A 17,179-nucleotide genomic window follows, 5' to 3' on the forward strand; every position below is an offset into this window, starting at 1 on the left:
CCAGGAATGTCTGTTATTCAGAGCTGCCAGTGTTCCCCCTTTATGGTGTCAGTCACTCAAACCAAACACCAAGTTGAGATATTTTTGATGTAAATAATTTGTATATGCTCAGATTCTACATACCCAAATTACTGATCTGATTACTCAATGTGGTGCATATTTTCTTCTCATGCTCACAGTAGATGATTACTGTAGGCAGAATAATAACCCCTAAAGATGTCCTTCTCCTACCTGGCTTTGGTGGTGTACACTATAATCCGAGCACTGTTGAAGGCTGAGGCAAAGGGATTCCCAGTTCATGCCTAATCTGGGACTGAGACCATGTCTCAAAATAACAAATAAGAAAAGAGCTGGGGATGTAGCTCAGTGCGAAGACACTGAGTTCAATACCCCATTTTTTTTTAAAGTTTCTGTCCTAATTGTAGAACCTATGAATATACCAAAGAGACTCTTTAAGTGATTAAAGATTTTAGATTGAGGAAATGATCAGGGATTATCTGGGAGGGCCCAATATCATTACAATAATCCTTTTAAGAGGGAAAGAAGACATAGAGCTAGAAGATTTAATATTTACCCTGCTAGGTTTCAGTCTTGGTTTGGGCTCATTGCTTTTAAGCCTTTAATTCCTTTTAGCATTAGAATGCTTTCCCTGTACCATTGTATGTCTGGAGTATTTAACTTTCTTTTTTGTTTTTATACAAGCTCACATGTAAGAGTTTGCCTTGAGTCTCAGAGGAGACTTTGGACTTGGACTTTTCAGCAATGCTGAAATCTTTAAAGATTTGACATACTTTAGAAATGTACTAAATACATTTTATATAAAGATATGTATATGAGTCTTTTGGAGCCAGCTGCAGAATATTATAGTTTAGATGAAAAATGTCCCCCAAAGGCCTCATGTGCTCATAGGTGCAGCTTTTGGAAGATGATTGAATCATGAGAACATGACCTGAAATGGTAAATCTCCCTCCCTAGCTCCTCCCTTCTCATTCTGATTCCTGCCCACCATGATGTAAGCAACTTTCCTTCACCAAGGTTCTTTCACCATGTCATTCTGCTTTAGAGTCAAACAATCATGGACTGTAATCATAAGCCAAAATAACCCTCTTGTCCTTTAAGTTGTAGGTATTTGCCATTTGTCCCAGCAACAAAGAAAGTGTAGGGAGGAAAGTAAAGCTGTTACAGGATGATGACATTTGATTAGAACCTGAAAGAAGAGAGGAATGAACAATACCAGTCTCTCAGTTAAGATCAAGGGTCTTGAGGCAGAAAGAAGCTCCACAACCTTAAGGGGAATACAAAAATGTAGGCAGAGGAGGACCGTTCAAATGAGGAGAAGGCCAGCATTAGTGAGATCAGAGAGGTAAATTGGGCAAGTCGTGGGGGCCATGGTTAGGACTTGGACCTATATGCTGAATATGATGAGAAGCTTTAGGAGACACCATGTGTTAACTCAAAACTATCTTCCTGTCTGCTGTATGGAAATTAGACTGCAGGTGGTGAGAGTTAGGGCAGAAGGAATAGGAATCCAGACATCTTAGGTCTCAGTTGCTTTGCAGAGGTGGGGAAGTCACTATATTTCTAAGAAAATGGCAGTAAGACTTCTCATAGACTGAATATGGGCTGTGAGGCATGAGTCTGCAGAGAGGCCCAGGATGAAGACATACATCTTGGGAAGGTGAGTGGATAAAAGGTGTTTCAGCTCTGAACACTTAATAAGCACATCTAAGGAGTGAGGCATGCAGCCTAAAGAGTCGGATGGACACAGAGTGCATCAGTGTTTTGAATTACAGGAAATGTGACTAAGAGGGATTCCCAGTGAGAGGGCAGAGAACCAAGAGTAGATGGTTCCTCAGTAGGGGAAAGCTTGGCCTTTAAAATGGCAAGGAGAAAGTTCACATTTGAAAAACAGAGACATATTTTAACAAGAGATTTTTCTTCTGGGAATTGAATCTAGTACTTTGTATATGCTAGGTAAGTGCTATATCCTAAATCCCTTAACAAAGGCTTTTCATTGTAAGAAATGTGGTTTTGAAAATTTTAAGAAATTCCATGTTTTAGAGGGGACAATAGATAAGACATTTTTAAAAAAACCTGGACTTTCACAGAAACACACACATATTAGATTAATTGAAAGGTAATTATTACATATATCCGCTTTACTGAAATCATTTATTAGAACATTGTGTGAGGTGATTTTCAGGCCTCCAGCCTAGTGTAGTTTTGTTAGCCTTAATTGGGTTCTTGTTCAGTAGCTGTGGACCATGATGCTGAAGTGAGCCATATAAGTAAAGGTTGGGTGAGCATGAACATGTGGCACTGATTAATTGCAGGGCCCTCCACTCTACTGGGCAAAAATTGTTCCGGGGATAGTGAAGTTCCCACATCAGTGCATCAGCATCTTCTCATATAAAAAATGGCCCTTTGGGAAATATATGTGTGTATATATACATATATATTTTTCAATGTAATGAAGCAGCCTTTTCAAAGATGAGCTATGATTGAACTAAATCATCTAAAGTGCAAGTTTTAGAGCTTTGTGGACATTTGCTTTGCAAAGCATTTTGTTTCATCACAGCATTTCTGCAATTGTATTGGTTATTAAGATCTTTCAGGGGATTCTTTTGAATTTTCAACTTTTTGTCTTAGAAAATTCTTAGACAGTTAACCTCACAGCATTTATGAAAGACTGGTTAAATTATCTGCACACTTCAGGTGGCAATAGGATGGTCGAGCTATTTGCTCAAAGCCCATACATGGTGCTGAGTATTGATCAGTTTGGGTCAAGATTGTCCTTTGACGCCAGTAGACAGGCTTCCCTTTTCCTTCCTTTCCTCCTTCCCCCTCCCAGTTTTCTTTTATCATTCCCACCTTGCCTACCTACTGCCCTCGCCTTTTCTGTCCTCCCTTCTCCCCATTCTTTTCTACTTCTTACATCCTTCCTCCTCCATCATTCTTGTCTCCCTCCCTACCTCCCTTCCTCTCTCCTACTCCCCATTTATAAATCATATGAACCATGGCAGATGACACACAATCACTGGACATGGTCTCACTAAGTTGCACATTACACAGATCTAAGCATCTGGTAAAATGGTGATAACTTTGCAGAACTTAACCCTTTCTAAACCAGTTTTGCAGAACTCTTCTTTAAATTATTCAGTGATGCTGGGAGATAGATATTTAGTCTTCCTATAGCTTATAATTTCATTCATTTGGCCTTGGAGAGAACAAGGAGACAAAGCTCTTATCCAGGATCACACAGGCTGCAAGTGGAAATGCTGATAACAGAACCCAGATGGCACGACTCCAAGACTCTTGCCCTAATGCTGCAGAATCTCAGTTTAAGCTTGCCTCTTGTTTAGTGAGGGCTACGATAGCACAATTGTGAAGCTGATAATATCCTTATGAGTTCTCCTGTGTCCTTTCTCTATCAACTCTTCTTTACCAGGTTGTCCAAACTTTCTAGTGCTCCACTTCTAGCCCTATCAACAGAAGAAAGACTGGAAAGGGTCAGGCAGGTGTATGACTTAGCAGTAAGGGATTTTACAAGGAAATTGACTTATCTGAACACACAGTGTCACTGGGAAACCTCAGGCTCCAAGACGTTTTGGTGGCTGTAAGGTTCCCACCACAGCTGACCTCAGTCTCCTTAGTATTTACTCATAGCGACATCTCTCTTGACTTATAGCCAAGGATGGCACATTTCTTTTTTCTTTTCCACAGGCTGCAGTTGGCATTGAAGCTATTTTTAATTCAACATGTCTGGGAAACGCACCCTCTTTATTAACAGAGGAGTGATTGGGAGATGCCTTATGCCTCATGCAATATATTGCTACTGAATTCTTTTCCATTTCCATCTCTGTTCCAAAATTCATAAAGCATTTATCTTGGGTTGCAGCAATTATTTTGTCACCCATACCCTATAGTGCTCACTGTAATTAGGTGGATAGTCAAATAACACGGCTTTATGGACTATGTAATTAATCACGCCCGGTTGCATACATTTCCTATCATCCAACAATACGGGGCTGACACTAGCCCAACCTCCTGCCTGACTTCTTCCCCCAAGTGTTATGTAATTCAAAGGGCACTTACACAAAAGCATGTGGTCAGCTGAAAATATGGACAATAGAAATAATGGCTAGTTCTGTCATTTTGTAAGTTTGAAATATATTTTTATTATGAAAATATTTCATACATTTCAGGTATAGAGTCAGTGGCAACAGACACATATAACCATATGAAGCATGTTCAATTTCTTTTTCTTTGCTGCAGATATTTCTTTTTAAAGCAATACATAGAAGATTACAGATGTAGATGCAGATATCTACCCTATTCCCTTCTCTTCTGCTGCAGAAATAACTGGCATCCCGAATGTATGTTTTTCCTGTCCATATTTTTTAAGATTTTGAGTCATAAATTCAGTCTTTATTTTTTCCATTTTACTTCTTTATTAGTACATGTTTTCACTGCATAATGATGGTATTCCTTGTGGAGAGTTTGTGTATGAACTTAACACATCTTCACTAGTTTTATCATCCCCTTCCCCTCCTGTCTCTTCCCCCTCCCTCCATCTCTTGATGGTCTTTCCATTGGAACAAAATCTATCTCCCTACTTCCTATTATCTGTATTTTTTATTTTGCTCTTTATTTATACTTTGGATTTCTTATATAAGAAAAACCATGTAATATTTAAGCTTGTATATCTCATTTGTTTCACTTAATATTTTGGTCTCAAGGTGCATCCATTTTCCTGTAAGCAGCTCAAATTTATTCTTCTTTATGGCAGGGTAGTATTCCATTGTGTGTAAATACGTTTTCTTTATCTATTCATCTGTTGATGGACATATAGGTTGCCTCCAATATTTAGCTATTATGAGTTGCGCTCCTGTAAACATACATATGCATTTATGATGGTACTATGAAGTCTTCAACTCTTTGGGGAAGATATCTAGAAGGGAAATAACTGAATCAAGTGGAATTTCTAATTATAATTTTTTCAGGAGTCTCCATACTGATTTCTATATTGGTTGTACCCTGTTCACATTTTTATAGTTTAATTCTCTTTCTCTCTTTTATGTCCAGCGCTGTGCACTGTGTGTTTTGTAATGCATATAAAGAGTTTCATGTTGTATCCTTTTGCAATATGCACTTTTCCCCAATTCAGCATGGAGTGTTTCAGATTTATCCAAGTTTGTAAATATAATTTTAACTGTTTGAGTTAATTTTATAAATACACCAGTTTACATATGTAGTCACTTCTTACTGGACATTCACACTGCTTCCAGTTTCCTTTACTATGAGCCACATTTGAGACAATACTCCTTTGTACATCTTCCTTGCACATATGCATAAGAGGTTCTGTAGGGCCAAGACCTCACAACTCTGCCATCAGGGGCCAGGGATTTAGCTCAGCGCAAGGACCCGAGTTCGATCCCCGGTAAAAAACAAAAAACAAAACAAAAAAAACTCCTCCATGGGTCAGATAGTATATTGAGCTCTTCAGGCCAGATGGCTTTGGGTAGAATTACTAATCTCTCCAGTGGCTCTCTGCCATGGTACCAGGAAAGAAGCCATAGCCAATATGTAAATGAGTGGGCATTGCTGTGTGCCAGTTAAACTGTATGGATATGGACACTTGAATTTCGCATCATTTTGACAAGTCTCTATGATTCTTTTTATCCTGCCCTCCACCCTGACCACTAAAAGGTGTTTGAACAACATCCCTACCCCATGGGCCACACAACAACCATTGTACCTGATTCAGCCCGTAGGTTTTAATTTGATGACCCTTATTCCAGGATATGTACCTAGAAGTGGCATTACTGTACCAAACATATGTGTGCTAGGAATGTAGCTCAGAGGTAAGTACTTGCCTCCCATGTGCAGGGTCCTGGGTTCCACAACAAGTAAATGAAAGAAAGAAAGAAGAAAAATCAAACTCTCCCCAAAAGGTATGTGCAAGTCCATTTCACTGGAGAAGGCTACATTGTTCTCCAAAGTAAATATACTTCTTTTTATAATCCTACTCACAGTTTTCAATAGCCTCATTTACACTTGGTATAGTGAGGCTTTTAATGTATTGCCTATCTGATGCATGTGAAATGATACCTCATCTTTGTTTCAATAGGCATTTTCTGCAAGTCAGCTTTTTCATCTTTCCATTTCTTCAGAACTAGCAGATAAGATTTCATGTGTTCATTAGCTGCTTGTTTTCACTCTTCTATTGATTTGCCTGTTTCCCTTTCAAGGTTTTTTTATTGGGTAATTCACTTTTATTTATTATGAATTTGTAGAACCTTTTTACACAGTCTGCATATTAATCTTTTGACAAATATACACACCTCATTGCCTGTATCTTATGTTTGGGGCATGTCTTTGATATATTAGAGTAATTTATATTAAACTTCAACAATATATTATTAATGGTCATCCTTTTTGTAAAAGAAATTTCCAGGTTAAATTACTCTAAAATCATTGATATTTATTTAAAAGACATCCACCAGTGCTACAGCTCCCACTCCAAAATCTAGAAGGAGCTGATCCTTGATATAGATGAGCCTATCTCCTAACTTTTCGTGGCCTTTTCCCTCCACCTGTGTGTGTCCTATTAGATCCTGTCCCTGCGTTCCCACTTAGATGCAAATGTCTAAGAACTGCTTGCAGATTTTTTTAGACAAAGTGATCAATGCCTTAATCTAAAAGGATAATTGATGCACATTTTTAGGCGTCAGTGCCATAAGAGGATTTTCTTGACTCCCTAAAATCAGGCCAGTTAGACTTGCAGTAGACCTGCCTTAGCATTGCAAGATAAGTGAGATTATTACTTTAATACCACATATTATTGATTCAACATATGGTTCTTATATTCTATTAATGAAATTTGAGATAATAATATGGGAATGTTCCAAAAATGTATTACATGTTTCACTAGCTTTCCTCCAGTGACATGAGATTGCAAATACATTTGCTCTGCATGAATCTTGCATCATGTTGAGTGACATAATTAAGATAATCTCTTTTATCCTATAATTCTTATAACAACATTCAGAGATATTTTCCCCAAATGCTTTAAATTATGGTCTTTCAAAAGAGAAGTGCAGTGTTTATAAAAGAAAGAAGGAGCTTGCAGCCTGTGTGGGACGAGGTTTGTAACCAGTGGTAAAGAAGCTGAAAAGCAATAAACTTGCAGATAGCAGAAGGCAATTTCCTTGGCCAGATCATGTCAGCAACCAGGGAGTGAGTGATTCTGATGCCTAAGGAGGCAGTGATTGGAATCCACCTTTGAGCCACTGAGAGTGGATACGACCTGTAGACAATCCATGGCTTTGTCTGGGCATAAAATGACCCAGCCTGTGCCTAACTTTGCCCTGTGTTTCATCTTTTAGGTCAGTGATTATTACTTTTATGTCCCTGTGTTTATCAAGCATGTCTGACATGGCGGGAGATCAAAACAGAGAATTGTAGAGAGAAGGAACATTGGGTAAACTCTACCACCAGCACTGCTGAAGTCCATAAGTAAGACCCAGGCTGTAGAGGGCCAACTCTGACACAGCTCCCTGGAGGTTTCTACAAAGAGAATAGGAATAGACAACTCAGAAAGGAATCTTCTTCCTACATTCAAGAAAAAAATAATGACAAAGCCCAGGCAACAGAGTGGAGAGAAGAGTTGAAGTCTAAAGGGGAAAAAACCCCAGAGCTGATCTGCAGATGTTTCTTTTTCTCGCCCTGAGGATAATCTGTATGTAAGCATGCAACCTCATGGAATGAGTATTCCCAGGCCTCCATCCCAAGTCCCAAGAGGGAAAGAGAGCAGCACAGTCCACAAAGTAACCTGCACTGTGGGGTCTGAACAAGATCCAGATGTTCACACTAAAAACTCTGCATGAGGACCTAGGGAGAGAGGAGACTCCTTCTCACCATGGGTGTTAAAGTTTTGGAAAGAGAGCAATGGAAGAAGCTTTGTCCTTTTGTAGATTTAGAGCCTTTATCAGTTTCAGGGTGGTAGTGGTGATTGTGACAATCATTGGGGTGGAAATGATTCCCAAAGGAGACTGGAAGAGTTCTTATTGCTACACAGAAAATGCAGGGCTGGTAGTGTTGAGCGATATAATAAGAAGCAGCTATTCCTCAGATATGTTCTATATTAATGACCTGGGATGGTCAACATGAATTGTATTATTGGATCTGATTTTGAAATGGAACCTTGCTATCACCTCCATGAATGCCCCTTCTCCCAACCCTTTACTTTATTCCTGTGCTGAGGATGGATCCCAGGGCCTCAAGCATGATAGACAAGTGCTTTACCACTGATTCACACCTCCTGCTTCACGTCCTTCCCTCTCAGTCCATCTAATTTGCCATTGTTAAGAAGCTAGGAGAGGAAATCAAAGTATATACCTGACCTGTGGTCAGGTGTAATGGTACTGTGTATTTTACTGACCTGCATAAAGTTGTCCAGAAAAGACACATAAATGTAGTTACTCTGGGACTAGTGCTATGAGAGGAGTCTGCTTTTGGGCTTTATACCTCCAAGTTTCCTTGCCCCCTTTTCCAAATCACTCTTCACACACCCACATACATACCCAAATGTTCTTGCTTTATACACCCTACCATTGGCCAAATTATTCTGGTAGAAAGCGTTTGAAAGGTCTAGTGGTATTTTTCTTTACAAAATTTCATCTTATAATCAGTAAAAGCAATAAAATCTATAAGGAAATATCAATATTAAGTAATATTTATAAATACTTTTAACCTTCCATCCACTGTGTTAAGCACTGTACTTAAAAGGTATGACATTTAGGGCTGAGGGTGTGGCTCAGTGGTAGAGCATTTGCCTAGCATGCACAAGGCCCTGGGTTTGATTCCCAGCACTCTTCCCCCAAAACGAAGTGTGACATTTAATCTTCTTTTAAAGCAAGTGCCGCAGTATCTCTTCATTTTACCCTTCATTTATTTTGTTCTCTTTGTTTTCAAAAGGCAAAAGAGGTTTCTTTAAGACACTTGCCTAAGGAAACATAGCTCATAATCATCCAAACCATAGTTCCAGCTATGTCTATATCTAATAGCTGAGCTCGTATCCAACTGATCTAAAGTACTATAATGCCTCTCGTGTGCTTTTGGAGTCATAAAACTCATTCTGAGGTAGAAAGAAGGATGCATAGGTAAACCATAGAGGATATTTTAAGGTAGTCAAAATATTCTGTATGATACTTTGGTGGCAATTATCTGTCATTAGACATTTGTCCAAATTCGTAGAATCTGCAACACCAAGAGCAAACCTTAGTGTACACTGGATTTTGGGTGACAGTAATGTAGGTTCAACAGCTATATCAAATGTATTACTGTGGTGGGGATGTTGTTAATGGGAGAAGCTGTGGCTATGGAAGAAAGGGTGGCGTATGGGAAATCGTGGTACCTGTCCTTCAGTTTTGTTGTATACATAAAATTGTGCATAAGAAGGAAAAGAGGGGAGGAAATGGGAAGAAAAAGACTTCATTAAAAATAATAAAGGAGCATGCATTTGTTCCTTCCATACATTTGTGTGAAGATGAAATACATACGTACATATATAAATAAATAATAAATTCAGTCAATGGGCCTTACGATTGGATGTATATATAAATAAATAATAAATTCAGTCCATGGGCCTTACGATTGGATGCAAATCATGGCTGAGGCCTCATAACTTGGCCCACAGTACTGCAGTCGATGTGACTGATGCAGCAGGTGCCCTGTCCCCCACTGCCAGCCCAGCCAGCACTGTGGGAAAGTTAGTTTTTGAGTCCACAATACATGATAATTACAGAGCAGCAAGTCACTTTCCAGACTTTATTTATAATAGCAAATTAACAGCAAATCAGCCACTGACCACTGTGGTTGCTAAATTAGTTTGCCTGGGCTGAACTGGGCTTCCCATGGGTCTTTGATTGCAAAGAGCACTGGGAAATTGAATGAGAGATTGCAAAACAAGACATTTCTCACTTTTCAAGTCCTCTCCTTTCCCTGTCGTGTTCTTAATAGTGTTTTAACCCGTAATTCTGGCCTCTGTTTCATAATAAATATTTCAGGAAATTATTTCTGTGTTCTTGAAATTGTTGCTTGTCTTTTTGTTTTTGTTTTTTGTTGAAACATAGCCACAAGGTATGCTTTTTATTGCTTTCTGGCCTGCTTGGAATGCAGAGTAGACAAGACACTTGGGGCAGAGAATTAAGAACATTACTCAGTTTGTGGAAGTTGGCTAAAACACATCAAGTACATGAATAAAGCATTTGGTCCCTTAGAGAGTATTATCTTCACTGACTCTTAACCTCTGTACAGTAGCACCAACTAGTGTTTTCTATTGGCAAGTTACTAGTCCTTAGATGAGATAATACCAGCAGGAGCATCAGCTTTGTTTCCAAACAGAGAGACAGGGAGGGAGAGAGAGGAAGGAAGAGGAAAGTGAGAAAGAAGAGGGCTGGATCCTGACCTGTTACTAACATTTACCAGTGTTTTTAGGCAGAACTCTTATCTAAAAGGCTGTAGCTTCAAAACAAAGTCCATTTGCCACAAGTAAGGATGGTGAAAAAGTCTTAGCATCTTAAGAGTTCTAGTTGAAAACTAGAGATGATCAAATAGACACCTACTGTTCTTGCTTTGGCCTAAGAAGTTCTGGCTTCCCGCATGTGTAAATACCGAATAGTTTCTCTGGTGTGAATAAACTGCAATAATACAGAAGATCCTAATAAGATTACTGACATTGTGAAATGGGAAGAAAGAGGCTAAAGGTGTAGGGAAGGTGGGATGGGTAGGGGAAGGGTAATAAGGGAAAAGGAAAAAAATGTGAGATAAAGAAAAGATGGAAATAAAGTGTTTGTAGATGGGGAGGGGAGGAGGGGGTGAAGGGAGGGCAGGGACAAGGGGAAAAAATGAGAAACAAGACCTGTCATGTAGAGGTACAAGATCCCAACAATGAATGTAACTGTACTGTATCCCTAAAATGTACCAATAAACTCAATTAAAGCTGAAAAAAATAAATAAAAGTTCTGGCTTCCCCTTTAGCAGCTCATGTGTAAAGATCAAGGATCCTTGAGGCACCTTAGTTCAAGACCTTTTGGCTTTTCTTCTTCCAGAAAGGTTTTTACCTACTTTGTGTACTTACTGACAATCTTTCCTTGGCACTTGATGCTGACTGCCCTCGCTTCTAGGAATTCTTTGCTCATATTCTACAAAGTTATTTCATTGTCATTCTCTCTCTGCTGCTCTGAAGAGATTTTTTTCTGTGCTCTCTTCTCTCTCTCCTAAAAATGTACTCATGGTTTTTCATTCTCACTCCCTCTAGTGTAGATACAAGAGGGGGTCAAGATAAAAAATATTTATTATAGCAAAGGACACATTGCCATTCATTCCTCAAAAAATGCTGCTCCTCCCTCCAAACACATTTATCCTATCATTATTTCCAATTTCTGAAGCAGTTCTGCAAGTTCTCTTTTGTGAGTGTCTTTATGAGGCGTTATACAAAATACAGTGAGTGCTGCTGCAGAGTGTCCTCCAATAGGAAAACAGGCTCATAAAAACATTACCGTGTGTCCTCATCCACTTTGTTCACCAGATAAGATGGTGTCATGTGGCTTCTGGCTCTTCCCCAAAGTCAAAATGACCATGAAAAATAAGCATTTCGAATCAATTCAGAACACAGAAGCAACCAGGACAGTGCAGCTAAAGACACTCACAAAAGAGAACTTCCCAAACAGCTTCAGAAAGTGGCAAGAGTAATCGGATAAGTGTGTGTTCAAAGAAAGGAAGAGTCTTTTGAGAAGGATTACTGGTACTGTGTATTTTATTGTGATAATTTTTAAAAGTTAGTCACTGTATTTTTTAAATCAAATCATCTCACAATCATTTTCTTTCAAAGCCCTCCAAACTCTAGCCCTGCCTCCAGTTCTTAGCCCATAATCTATTACTTTTCATCTTAATCCATCTTGCTATCATCCTTTTGTTATTATTTTATTTGTTTGCAATACAGGGGTTTGAACCCAGGGTCATCACCCGGAGCTCCATTCCTGGACTTTTTTATTTTGAGACAGGGTCTGTCTTACTTAATTTTTCATCACTGAATTACAATACCTGACAAGTGGTATATTTGGGTTCACGATTACAGTGCACAGTCGGCCAACTCCGGAGCAGAACAGCACGGCAGAGAGGTATAGCTGAGGAGAGCTGCTCACCTCTTGGTGGGCAGGAAGCAGAGAGAGAAGGGAAGAGCCATGGATGGAGTTCTATCCTTCTGGGGTCTGTCTGACCAGACCCAACCTCATCACAGAAGTCAGCCATCTCACCCCCTTGATTCAGCCACCTTCCAAGAGCCCCACCTATAAGTCCATGAGGTCTTTGAGGGACATTGTCCATCTAAACCCTAGGGGGGTCTCACTAAGTTGCTAAATTGCTCAAGCTGGGCTCAGACTTGTAATATTCCTGCCAGAGGCTCCCCGAATGCTGGGATTACAGGCGTGTGCCACCCTGCCTGTCTCTCATTCTCTTTTGTATCAATCTCTTTTATAATGTTATCAATTTAGGTGCTGGTGTTGGAATTAAGGACTTCATAAATACTAATGTATAATACATTCAACCACCAAGCTGCAACTCAAGCCCATTTTAGGATTTTACAGAACTTTTAATTTTTCACTTCCCTCAGTTTGAGTCACTGAAATGTTATTTTGTTTACTTGACTACATCTTCCCTTTACTGTTCATGTCATCTGCCTTCTTCATACCTAATTTACTCTTTCCTGTTACAAATGCTTTTGGTGAGACCTCACACTTGTTAGTGGCTTAAAACCATATGCTTTATTTTCTCACAATTTCCATGGGCCTTATTTGAACAAGGCTTTGGTAGTCCCCTACTCAGGGCCACATAATCCTGCACTTCTTGCAGTGGCCAAAGCTGAAGTGTCATCTGACACTGAACTTGGGGAGAATCTTGCTCTAAGCTCTCTCAAGTTGTAGGCAGAAAGCTTTTTCTTGAGGCTGTAGGACTGAGGTCTCTTGTTTCCTCCTGGCTGCAGATAGAGGTTGCCTTTGTGTCCTCAAAGCCTCCCGCATTTCTCAGACACGAGGCTCAACATGGCTGCTTGCTTCTTCAAAGCCAACAGCAGAATATCTCACTCTGGTTTTATAAGATAGTGTTTTACATGATGTAATATGATTATGGGAGCAACACACTGTCAACTGTGTATTGTTGAGAAGCAAGTCACGGTTTCTATCCACACTCAAAATAAGAGGATTCAAGAAGAATGTGGCTCATTGGAGGTTACCTTGTGGTATGAAAATGAGAGGCTCCCCATTTCTTCTTGACAGGGTTCCTCAGAATTTCTTCCTTTCCTCCCTATACCATAAACACTTCTAAAGACCCTACAACCCTTTGAATAGGGGCCATCAAGTTCCAGATGCAGTAGAATTCCCACAATCAAGAAAGAAATAATAAAAATATCTGATTTCACAGACCATCAGCAAAAACATAAAATAGGTTGGTTTAATTATCAAATGGTGGATTCCATGTTAGTAATCAGTTGAAAATATAGCATTAATGCCCAGGACAGTATTTCTTAACTTAAACACTTTTGACATTTGAGGCTGGATATTCTTTGTAGCGGGAGTTGTGATGTGCATTTTTGGGATGTTTAGCAACATGTCTGGCCTCTGCCCACCAGATGCTGGTTTTACACCCTGCCTCTCTGATTGTATCACGTAAAAATGTCTCCAGACCCTGCCAAATGGCTCTTAGAGGGGTGTGCATAATCAACTTCAGTTGAGATCTGCTAAGCGAGGGTCTTTCCCTAGGTTTCCATTAAGAAGACAGTGGGCATCTCCTGATTGCAATAAGATCCATGCGGTGTAATTTCATGGAAACATAATTAGGGTGAAATTGGTATGAACACAGCTGTGAGTCTATCCAACTGAATTCAAACTGATGATCTAAGGCAGTGGGAAGTTTAGAACTGGCTTCAGGCAGCCTACTAGGATCTAAAGGATTCTAGTCCTAGCTTGGACTGTAACCTTTGTATATCTGGATCATCTCATCTGTGAAATAGCTATCTTTTACTTACCTCTATGCAATAAGGTCCTGTAATCAAAGAAAGAGTCATTTGATTTGAAAACCACTGCTGCATCCATAGAAATCACTTTTTTCTCCCTTAACAATGTACTTGCCAGCTAAAATATTTACCATTGACAATCTCAAGATATTTCTTTTTAACAGAAGAAGGCATGAAAATTTTCATTTTGTACAACTGAACATTTGAGGGTGGGTTGCTGGGGATTGAACTCAGAGCCTTATGCATGCTAAGCACATGCTCCAGCACTGACCCACACTGCATAAAATCTCTTTTCAAAAATATCCTTTGCTTAATGAATTTCTACACATGATCCATTTTCAAGAGTTTGTTTATGTCCTCATTTTTGTACTTGAATTTAAAACTCCAATTTTCCAGCCTTTCAACCAATAATATAATGTATAGAACTGGAAATGGAAGTCCTCAGACCTATATTTGACAAACCATTAGAAATTTCAATTTGTATAGATGGCCCCATAAGTCTAAATTATTGGCACTCATGAAAGATTATTTCCATTTATTTGGTTTTATTATGTAATATTTTTCATTCAGTCCAAGGTAGTATTAAGTCCTGCCAGTTCTACAGTCATAACCTGATGATTTCATTTATTTTGTAAACATCTGCAGTCTTGAACTTCCCTCTTTAGGTTATTCTGCTCTTGGCAGCATTAACTGAAGTATATTCTGCAACCAAGCTCTTAAAATAGGGGAAGTCTGTTAATAATCTTTTGCTACAATATAAATAGGTTAGAAATGTAAATATCTCTTCATATTTAAGCATTTAAATAAAACATAAAAGCAACGATATATTATACTATAATGTGCCACTTGGATCATTAACACACTTGTGTTAGAAATTAAGTTCTTACTTAAAAATTGAAAATCGTTGCTGAGCCGGTTTATTTTTGGAAGCTCTCTGAGATCAGGCACCATATCCTTCCAATCAGTAAAGTTCTTCTTTCTGTGAGTGCAGATAGAATGAGGACATTGTACCCAACGAAGAGAAGATGATAACGTTATTTGCCAACTCTGTTGCTCTCTATTTTCCCCTCCACAAGTTAGCAAACTATTTCTTCCTTCACTACTCACTATTTCTCACTTTAATACCTGTTATGATCTTTCATACCTGGGATAGCCACACATTGCAGACGGTCCTAGTTTGCACTTGTTTTCCTGCATTCGTTCCCAAACACATTGTGGTCTGGACAATGACATACACAGTCCGCCTTCCTACCCTCTCTTGTCCCTGTTTCTATTTAGATGTCATCGCCATGGCTGACCAGCAGGGAGTGCTCTTGTTTCTGGCTTTCATTCCTCAGTTGGAAGTGATTATTGTTCTGTTTTTGTTTTCTCCTCTCCCCTTGCAGATTTTAACAAAAAAGAGAAAATGCTAGTTCATGGATATCTGTGGGAAGAGGTTATTTAGGCCCAAAGCTTTTGGGAGAACTTTCTAAAACTTGGAAGAAAAACATGAAAGCACAATCTTCTTTCACACCACAAGAAAATATCAAAGTGCTAAAGGAATAGTAGATGGTCACTGAAAAGAGAGAGAAAGAAAAAAGAGGAAGCATTCAGACTTCTAGTTCTTTATGATGTGATTATTTGGAAATTATAATTCAGAGAGAACTTATGAACATAGCCCTTTTGGTAGATTCCAGCTGCTTTTCTCAGTAAATCCAGAAAGTCAATGCAATATTGTCATAGGTTTCTTGAGCAACCCAGCTAAATGATGCAGAAGCTGAATTATTTCTTTACAAAGCCATCGATATTGCATTTTGTTGCCTTCCAAAAATGTGTCAGACTTAACTCCTGTGAATTATTTACTTATTTGTTTGCCTTTCCTTTCATTTAAATGGCTGCTTATTTAAAGCTATCCCCAGGAATCTTCATCATGGCAAATCTTTTCTTGTTTGCCTATATTGCTTCTTTTCATGAGCTAAGTCATCCTGTACAGAATGGACTTGCACAGGACCAAAAGATTAAGCCAATCTGGTTCCCCACAGCCTGCGGCCCAGAGGGAAGCCCTGTTCCTTCCCATGTTAGGGTCACAGAGAATGAGAATAAGCTCTCACATGTTGCACTTATTTTGCCTTGCTTGTAGATACAACCTGCATGCTGTAACTGGGTTGAGGTTAATGCTAACATTCTCCACCCTTCTTGGCAAATGGTATCTTCCTTTTTCAACTCACATTCTCCCAGTAGCTACACTGTAGGAGGAGTGCAAGTATATTTACCTAAACTTCCTATGAGGAGATGGATTTTCATCAAGAGGTCTTTGGGCTGTGGTGTTATCAGTGGTGAACTTGTCATGACTTGATCATTTCTCTTTCCCATCACTTCTTTTTCAGCCCTAACATTAATCATTTTCTTACAAGTTGTCAACTACAGTATTTAACAGAGAGGCGATTTGACTATTTAATTGACAGGCTAAGAAGTAAGGACAAAGTTGCCTGAAGCCTTTTGTACCTCTGCTAACACATAGATTGCTGCTGTTAGAATATTAGTTTCTTCTATTTAATTATTCTCATATAAATTTAGATTCTAATGGAGAATGGAAATATATGATCACAGGCCCTTTGGGGAATTGTGATTTTCATTTTTTTATTATATTTAAAATCCCCTAATGTTACCAGAATTGACAGGTGCTACCTTAGAAAATTTCATCAGTGTTCTTTGCTGTGTATGAAGTGAAATGTCCTCATTCCTGTGAAATTTGTGATGCGAGAAAAGAGCCACCATAAATACACTTTACTCTCTTGGTGACATTATTCAGACAGTTGGTGAGTTACACTTTTAAAATCACCTGATGTAGCCCAAATGATGAAAGTTTTAGACTTTTTTTTTTTTTGGTTCAGGAAGGAAGCACAGCTTATTTGCTATAGGAGACTGATTAATTGGGAAAGCAAAATAAGATTTTTAATAAAATGGTATGATAATATGATGTGCAATTAATTTCTCATTTATTGACTCTTTGGAACACTTAGTGATATTCATATATGCTTTTATGTACATATGGGCCATCTGAAGAACCCTTAGTATTGGAAAAGATTTATATTTCAGAATAAGGAAAAAGACACAATTCAGATA

General features: G+C 38.8%; 1 protein-coding gene and 1 non-coding gene across 3 annotated transcripts in view; both read left to right on the plus strand.

Annotated features, from left to right (window-relative positions):
* The window catches only part of Frmpd4 (FERM and PDZ domain containing 4), an 862,356-nt gene that overhangs the window by 222,705 nt on the left and 622,472 nt on the right, over positions 1-17,179 (plus strand). The gene's annotated exons all lie outside the window — the stretch shown is intronic.
* On the plus strand, positions 8,808-8,879 carry Trnaa-agc. The gene has a single exon. It is a non-coding gene; the product is annotated as a tRNA-Ala (tRNA).

The sequence above is a fragment of the Fukomys damarensis genome, unplaced genomic scaffold (genome assembly GCF_012274545.1).
Source record: "Fukomys damarensis isolate Sample0158 unplaced genomic scaffold, DMR_v1.0_HiC HiC_scaffold_39, whole genome shotgun sequence".
Classification (NCBI taxonomy): domain Eukaryota; kingdom Metazoa; phylum Chordata; class Mammalia; order Rodentia; family Bathyergidae; genus Fukomys; species Fukomys damarensis.